Raw genomic sequence first — 9,909 nt, forward strand, 5'->3', positions numbered from 1 at the left:
GTGTCCGACTCTGTGCCACCCCATAGACGGCAGCCCACCAGGCTCCCCCGTCCCTGGGATTCTCCAGGCAAGAATACTGGAGTGGGTTGCCATTTATTTCCTTCTCCAATGCATGAAAGTGAAAAGTGAAAGTGAAGTCACTCAGTCGTGTCCAACTCTTAGCGACCCCATGGACCGCAGCCTACCAGGCTCCTCCATCCATGGGATCTCCCAGGCAAGAGTATTGGAGTAGGGTGCCATTGCCTTCTCCGATACACGCTCTAGGCCTTTTCCATTCATGATCTAAGTAGAAAGCTGGGTCTCAGTTCATGCTTTCCCATCATCAGGGCTTAAATGGGGCCTGGAAACTTACTGTAACTCCTGAGTGTTCATGTCACTATAGGGCCAGCATCTATGACAGGAGTTTGTGACAGAGAACAAACACTCAGGACAGTAGAGCTCCTTTCCCAAAGGGATCAAGAAGAAGAGGGCCACTGGTCTAAGATCATGTCACCCCTGGGGGCTCCATCCATTCACCAGGACAAGGAAGCCGCATGACCTCAGGCCTGCTACCCTCTACAAGGGGTGAAAAGGGAATCCCAAGAATGCCTCTGCCTCAGGAAGCTAACACCCTAGTGTCTACTGTCTCCTTTTAACCCTATTATCTCATTGTGCATCCTCTTATGATTTATGTCAGTTACTAAGCCAACTTAAATCTTTCTACATCCCTTGCAGTCCACGTTTCACAAAGCTTCGTGCATCTACTATTATAACTCCTTTTTTTGCCTTCCCAATTCCATACACATGCACACACTCAAATCACAAATGCAGAGAAGCTTTTTCAGTGGATGGCAACTCCTTTTTTTCAGTTACTCAGGCCAACAATCTGGTTAACTCCTTTCTTGATTTTACTTTCCCGTACTAGTCTATCAGTAAACTCTGTTGGCTCTATCATCAGATGTATCTAGAATTCAGCCAGCTCTAACCACTCTGCTGTTTTAACTATGGTCTGAACATCCATTCTCTCCCTCTGAGTTATTAGTTTCCTAATAGCAATCCTGGCTGTACTTTGGCCCCTTCCTTGTCCCTTTTCAATGCAGCAGCCAGGCTGATCCTTTTAGCACCAAGATTGTAGTACCATTGCAATTACCTTCTATTCAGCTTAGAGTTAAAGCCAAAATCTTTACAACAAACCCTCAGACCCTAGAAGATCTGAGCACAAGTTTCTCCTCTGATTCTGACTTCTTGCCCTTACTTCCCTTTTTATTCTTCTCCATCTATCCTGGCATCTTGGCTGGGTTTCCACCAGACCAGGCACTTGCTACCATCAGGCCTTTCTCCCAACTGTGCCTTCCACCTGCAATTTCCCTTTCCCTGATGTTTAATTCATTTGCTTTCTTTCCTTAGTTCGTGTTAGTGTTAGTTGCTCAGTCATGTCCAACTCTTTGTGACCCCATGGACCGAAACCTGCCAGACTCTTCTTACCATGGAATTCTCTAGGCAAGAATACTGGAGTGAGTGGCCACTCCTTTCTCCAGGAAAAAGAAGGGATAGAACCTGACCCAGGGATAGAACCCATGTCTTCTGCACTGCAGGCATATTCTTTACTGCCTGAATCACAAGGGCATGCTCAAATCCTGCTTTTTAGTGAGAACCATACAACCTGACCTATCCCAGAGCTCACCCAGAGTTCACCCTCCAACTTCCCTTTGTTGGGTGCAATGGAGGCACTTTTCTTCAATATACTACTTATTGGCTTCTAATATATTATATTGTCCTATTTATTAAATTTTTATTTATTTATTTGCTTTTGCCTTTTCTGGATAGAATGTAAGCATCCTGAGGAGAGGGATCACTGTCTGTTGATAATGGTATGTCTGACATATCTCAAACAACTCACTGGTCTGTATGTGGTTACAACTCAATGCACATTTGTTGAATAAGTAAATGATTAACTTTTGTTAGGCAGAATTATGTGATAGGTCTGAAAATATTTTGTGAAATATAACATAGTGGTATTATGATTACTACTAATCTATAACTAAAGAAGCACTGATCAATAAAGCTTAATGTCAAGTGTTAAAAGAGTAAACCAATTTTTAAGTGTAGAAGAAATTTGAATAAATTTGTAGATACTGGTTCCAGTGACATAATGAATTGCTATGCCCAGGTTCCATTGAGCCACCTGTAGCTTTGATTCCCTATGACAATACAGTGACAACTTTAACTCATTCATTACCTTGTATGCATTCCATATGCAAATTCTCATACTCACTAAGAATGTGGGGAGCATTATATAAGTTATATGGAATAAAAATTTTGTAGAAACCAACTTTCCCATGCTTTGTGAACTCTTTTTTGTTTTAACTGCACTGTAGAGCCACCTCCTCCCCCTCCAATGTTCTCCCCACTGTCACTTCCCTTCAACCATCTATCTCTCAGTTATCTGCTAGACTTTTTTTTAGCCCAAATCATTATAAAAAATGACTAAAATCATAAGGAATGATTACAAAGTCAATCTCAAACATTAGGTTCTAGCTTTTCTGAAACTATAACTCTCCAGAGCTATGTTTATACTTTATTTAAAAGACTAGATAATTCATTCAAATAACTAATTTGATCATTTTCCCCATGTCCCAATCCTGTGACTGATTTGTCTTGTGAATTAACTAGTTAGGCTAACTATTCTAGCATGTTGAGAAGGCACTGAATGAAGAGAACTAGGAGGACGATGATGTGTGGGGCTGATTGGGAATAGGAAGTGGAAAAGCTTCATCCTCAGGCAGAGGGAACTGAGCTAATTTACAGTGGTGATATTGAGGCTTATTGTCCCAAAGGGCAGATAAATTGGGAACACTGGGATTTATTAAATCTGTCTGCTCTCCAAGAACTGACTCCTCAATGTATATTTTGTGTGTGCTTCTGGGGTCTTCTGTAAATTTACCTTTTTTATTATAAGAGGGAAGGATGGAAGTGATCTGTATCTATATAAAATACATATTCTACAGACCTATAAGTCCCACACATTTTCTTATATTGAATATTTTACTCTTTACTCTGTGGCTCTGTAGCTATGTCTACTCAAAAGATCCCAGATTATTATTTTGCTAAATCCCCTAACCAATTGATTCAAACTAGCCTGGTTTTCTCTGATACTGTCTGACTGTTTTCAGGGACTTAATTGCTGTTCATTTATTGACTTTTTATTATTTATATTTTGAAAAAAATTTAGCCTTAGGGTGTCACATCACTTAAATAAGAGCATTAAAAGTACAGTCATATATACACAGTTTAATAAATCAAGAGTTCATGATACTTGCTCAATTTTACCCTAGTTACTTTTTGAAACTAAAGTATAAATCCACTATGCTGACATCTTCCTTTCAAATCCTAAGTAATTAAATAAAATTAGTTGCCCTACTGGTTCCTTAAATTAATAATAAAGTTCTAAATTAGCCATTGCACCTATCCAATTTTTCAGCAGTCTAGGTCAATGAGTCTTTTCTTTTTCATGAAAAAAATTCTTAGTTAAAAAAAGAAAAATAGTTTTGCCCCTATTATCAGTAGGACTAAGGGAAAAAAAAAATTATTCTTTCCAAGTAGGATGGGACTGATTATACCTTGGCTAATTTTTAGATACATAATAATTCTCAGGAACAAAGAAAGGAAGTAAATATCCCATCAATATTTATATTTATGGAACAAAAATCAAGTCTCCAATTTTACTTATGTGAAGTAATAAATCCTTTTCATATCAAGGAACAAATTTTCATAGTCCTTATTTTCTGTCTGGACCCTATGGGAGATTATAGAGTTTGATATGATGTATACCTACATCACACCTCAGTGTATGTACTAATGACCCCTATGGGTTCAGAAATTTCCCTAGAGGTTGGGGCTGTTGAGAAACCCAGACCACTGGTCCCTCTCTAGTCTTTCTCAGGAGAACTGCATCTTACTGTCATTGCCATAAACTCCTCTGCACAAATATCATGGTCCACTTCACTTACTGAGGAATGGGCCAGCCCAAGAGAAGTGCCTTTATTTCCTCCCACATCTGGAACTGCACTTGGCTGGAGCACCTGTGTGCACACAGGAGTGAATAAGACAACCAACAATCCTCCTATAATAAGATCTACACATTTTGACTTACAACTTTTAATGATACCTGGTAGCCTACGAGTAAAAATGGTGAGTAGATTTCTGGATTTAGGAGTTGTGATATTATAATTTGTAAGTTTTATATGTTTGGTCATTCAGATGACCAAACATGCATTCCTGACTTACAGCTCCCTAAACCTTGGAATTTCCTAAGTGTTGAGAATGATGAATATGTCTTTTGTTATGTTAGTGAGGTGGCTTTGGAAAGCACTTTAAGGATGGGAACAGTTATGGTTGGAATTTTCAGCCCCACCTCTTGACCTTTGGGGAGAGGAGAAGGGCTAGAGGTTGAATCAATATTCAGTGGCCAATGTTGTAATCAATCAATGATATTTCATGAAGCCTCCATGAAAGCCAAAAAGGACAGGGTTGGGAGAACTTCCTGGTCAGTGAACATGTGGAGATGCAGGGAGAGTGCCCTTCCATCATGCCTTGCCCTCTACATCTCTTTCACCTGGCTGTTTCTGAGTTATATCCTTTTCAAAATATACTAATGATCTAGTAAGTAAAATGTTTTTCTGTGTTCTATGAGTCATTCTAACAAATTCATCTAACCTGAGGACGGTGTCACGGGAACCTCTGATCTAGAGCCATTTGCTCAGAAGCACAGGTAACAACCTGGACTTGTGGCTGGTATCTGAAGTCCAAGGAGGGGATTGATGGAATCTTCAATCTATAGCCAGTAGGTCAGAAGCACAGGTAATAGTTTGGGCTTGCAACTGGCTTCTGAAATGGTTAGGCAGTGGGAGAAGTCTTCTAAGACTGAACATTTAACCTGTGAAATCTGATACTTTCTCTGGGTAATATCAGAATTTAGCTGAATTCTCAGACACTCTACTGGTGTCCAAGGTTTGTTGGTATGGGGATCCCCCTATCTACCACTTTGGGGACTAGGTCTCAGAACATCCAACAAAGGAGTTCTGCTCATCAGTCTGCAACCCTTTGTTGGTTTGTTAAATAAGTAATAAAAAAAAGTGAAATGTATCAAAGAAATAGAAAAATGGAAAATGAGAAACATCCTCCTTGCTCTTGGAAAATGTATGGATTATGACTGACATTGCTGTTCAGTAGCTCAGTCATGTCCAACTCTTTGCGACCCCATGCCAAGACACAAATCTACAGACAAATAAATATATAAAGCTCTTATTTTTTAGTCATAAGAAAGCAGTAAATTTACCAATGCAAAATAATTTTTAAATAATAATATATAAAAGTACTGAGGGACAAAATATGAATAAATACAGCATAAAAGTTCATTTTTTGTATTAGGGCTGGAGTTTGTTATCTGTCAGGCAAACATTAGAAAGTAAGATCTAAGGTGTGTTTCATTAAAAAAGAATAGCATTGAAGAAGATATTATAGCCTCATGGGAGGAGGTGGAGAAATGCCAGCTCTTGACTGGGAAGATCTAGGCCTGCTGTCTACTCTGAAATCGTCAGTCCCATTTTCTTTCATATACCAGTATAGCTACCCTTTGTGTGAGTCTGAGATTATTGAATCTGCAAGGTTAGACGTGCTTTGGAAATAAACTAAAATTGTAATTGTATGACTTCCTGCTCTCTAGGAGCTGAAAAAAATATGTTTTTTTTTTTTTTTTTTTTTTGCTCTGTTGTTTGAGTCTTTGCATTTCTGAGGTAGAATGGTACATTTGGGGACCACAGTGTTCACATGCTGACCAGCACCTACAAGGAAGATAGATTTTATCTCTAGGTACAGTGTCAGCACACACTCGCCTAAATGCTCAATTTGAACACACGTTTGAAAAATCAGTAGTCTTCATGTGGGTGATCTGTTCTGCTATCTCCAACTTCATGCAAAATTATATCTGAAAAACAGTGAGTTGTCAATAATTGGATTCATTTCCTGACCTTTCTATGGTCATCAGCCACGTGGGTAGGGAGAGCTTTGATCTCTCCAGTTTAGCACTTGTTACTGCCTTTCATTTTTTTTTTTCTTTTTTTTAACCATTGAACAATGAAGAGGAAGTGTTTCTCCAAGATAGGGAAGACTTGAACTACCACATTAAGCAATGAATTGTTTATTCTTTGATCTCCCAAGCTGTGCCCATGTATATAAAATGAAAGATAACTGGGTTTTTGCCCAGTCTCTCCCCTCACCAAGACAGTGGTGACAAATTCACATGACATACAGTAAAATTCATTGTGTGCAAAACACAAGTGCACAACTGCATTAAATATGAAGATATTCATAGTGGCTGTAAAAGGTACTTATGAAGTATAAACCACTGGTGGAGAGGTGAGAAGGTAGGGGAGGCTGTTAATACTGAACCAGTATGCTAAGAAGGACCTCAAACAGAGAAAGGAAAACTTATTATATTCCTTCCAAAGTTTGAATATAAGGGGAAAAAATATTAGTTCCTTCCCAGAGCTTCTTAGAAAGTGAAGATACCCTGGATCCCATCTGAGAGGTGGGTTTCTTCCATGTAGAAAGGTGTGTGATAGCAACAAGGCTTGTGGACACTCTGTCTCAGGTCCCAAGTGTTTAACATAAGTGTTCCACTAGAACAGGAGAAAAGGGGCAGCTTCTTGATTGAAAACTAGCAAGAACATTCTCTTTCAGTTGTTTCTAATTTTCCTGTGAAGAAGCCATTCTTACTTCTACATCAAAGTTGTAAAAGCAATTCAAGAGATCGAATCTCCAGTTCTCTTGAAAACCAAACTCTTGCCTTGTCACTGCATTTGGCTCATCTTCAGCTCCTCATGCTCAATTTTCTCTTATATCCCAGGATTTATAATTTTAAGAGTATGAAATTGTGCATCAGTTTGTTTCAAAACACTGGTGGTATTATGTAGACTGAAAATTTCTTTCAGTCTTTTTTTCTTCCTAACTTCCTTTCTTCCTACTTTTCTTCCTTTTTCAGTTTGATAAATACATATATATATATATGTATATACATGTATATATATATATAAAGGAGGATGAGGCAATGATTTCTGTAAAGAAGGAATAGCAAAGTTAAAAAGATACATTAACTGATTTTAAAAAAGACAGAATCATTTCTAGGGACATTTTCTAGGTGTGTAATCCTATACGCATACATGTATAACTATTCTTTTTTAATTTTATAACAACTCATGATTACTATTTCCTATTTTATAAACAAAAGATGTGTAAACATTAAAGTCTCCCTTAAACTCCATCTCATGTTCTAGAAGTGAGTCTTTTTGATAATTCAATGTACATATTTCTAGATATTGGTTCTATTTTGATATGAATATTTATATATAGATTTAGTGACCAAAACCATGGGACCAGATCACTTATAAACTCACTATACATTACATTTTGCCTTTTCCTTGTTTAAAAGTAGTAAGATTTTGGAAAAAAAAAAAAAGCCAAGTGAAGCCACATACATATATTATTTTTATTTAGTAGTTATTCGTTTCAAGTTCACAAGGTTGTTATTTATTAAATCATTTCAATAACTGAATATATACATTATTTCTGAGTATTATCTGTCTCAATCAATACTATAATGAAGACTTGGAGGAATTGCATTACATGTTGTGTGTTAATAAATGCAGGACAGATTCCAATATGCAGAATTAATGAGTCAAAAAAAACTCACATGTGATTTAAAATTTTATAAGGTATAATTGTTTTTGTTAAAATAACATGAAGAATCTCAGCATATATGTTATTTATAATTAATGATCTCTTCTAATATTCTGCCAAAGATACTATTCCAATTTAAATTCTTATCAGGGGTTAATGGGCTCATTTCCCCACACTTTCCCCAAATCTGTATATACCACACCTATAAATACTTACATATCTAAGAAGCAAATACATTTATATTTATACTTTATATACTCAGTCATCAGTGAGAACAATTCTGATGTTTTATCACATTATTGTAAATAATTGTTTTTCTGTAAAATGTTCAAATTATTATCTACATTTACTTTGTTAAATATTTTCTTATTAAGGTAGCTTTCAGTTTTCATGTTGAAATTCTATAATATTGACATTATTCTTTAGACTTTGTTAGTTGTCTTTTTGTAGTATGCTTCTGCTAAGTTGCTTCAGTCATGTCTGACTCTGTGCGACCCCATGGATGGCAGCCCACCAGACTCCTCTGTGGGAGTCTATACTATTTTGTAGTATAGATTTTTTAAAAATATGGAATCAAATATATATTTTGTTTCATACTTTCAAAAATTACAATTTATCTAGTAAGATCTACCTAAATCCAAGATGATCAGGAAATATAAAAAAGAGAAAGAGAGATGTATTGAGCAATGTTTGACTTTCTTATAGTGGCTGTATTTTTAACACTTTAAATATTTGATTTGTAACTAGTTTTGGTGAAAGAAGTAATTTAGGGATAGATCCATACTCCCCAACCCCAAATGCCTTTTCAATGATAATGTTATTTATATTGCTGTCATTTTCTTTTTCTTTTTTTGTTTTTATTATATATTTATTTATTTGGCTGAATCAGGTTTTAGTTGCAACTTGCAGGATATTTCTCAGCAGCCCAATGGCTTCTCTCTAGTTGTGGTATGTGCACTTAGCTGCCCACAGCATGTGAGATGTTAGCTCCCCAACCAGGGATGGAACCCACATCCTCTGCATTGCAAAGTGGACTCTTAACCACTGGACCACCAAGGAAATTCCAATCATGTTTTAATTATTATATTTTCACTGTATGTTTGTATATATATAAAGGATAGTTTCTCCTCATTAGATTTTTTTTTTCTTCAGAATTTCCCGCCTAGTCTCATTTTTTTTTGTATGTCATATGAGCTTTATATAGCATGCATATAAGCTTTCATATTTACCAACTTTTTCATATTAATAAAATAACGAACATATGTGTAAATAGTTTGAGTGTGACCATATTAGATGGGAAAACTATGTAAAAGTAAATGATCTTTCAAATAGCTTGTAATTATATCTTGTTGGCTAAGAGATTGTAACAGAGGAGATTGGAATTGTAACTCAAATTGCTTGCAGTCTACTTCTCTGTATCTGTCTGTAAGACTTGCTTTTGTGTCCCCAAACATTCTTTGCTTTGAATGTGATGGGTTCTTGGAATTTCAATTTGATAGAAGTTCTGAACATATATGTAAATAATTGCATTAAAGTTGCATTATCCATTACAAAATGTTACATTTTCTCCTCAAGCAGTATATAGTATTTTGGAAGAAAAAAGTTATTCCTTCTATGCAAGACATATCTGGAGAGAGAGAGAGAAAGACATTACACACACAGGGGTGGAAACATAAAGTCAAAGACAGAGATGGCAGAAAAGAGACACAGAGAGATTAATTTTATGTGTATATATTTAGTAATATTTTATTGTCTTATACATTATCTATACAGATACTTTAAAATTACTTCAAGAATAATGATCAAATGAGTGAAGTGTGTCTTTGGGATAAAGAATAGATAAATATTCTGCATAAAATGAATATGTCTCTGGGCCTTTGAGGTTACAGCAGGAGCTTAAGAACTTATGTCTCAAGAAGAATCAATATTTGGGCCATGGCAGGATTTATCTTTCCTGACTTTGGGATTAGAGGCACTACCATCAGTGAAAGATAAAGACGCTAAGCCCCATTTTCTGTGTTCAAAAATTTGTTCTGCCCCTTCTGTAATATGATAATTTACTTAACACACATCTGTCTCAGTTTCCTTTTCTGTAGGTCAAAGATAGTAAGAGTGCCAACTTCATACCATTCTAGTTGGAGTTAAAAGAGTAAATACGTGTAAAAAACATAGAAGAATGCCTGGCTGATAGTA

The sequence above is a fragment of the Cervus elaphus genome, chromosome 9 (assembly GCF_910594005.1).
Source record: "Cervus elaphus chromosome 9, mCerEla1.1, whole genome shotgun sequence".
Taxonomy (NCBI): domain Eukaryota; kingdom Metazoa; phylum Chordata; class Mammalia; order Artiodactyla; family Cervidae; genus Cervus; species Cervus elaphus.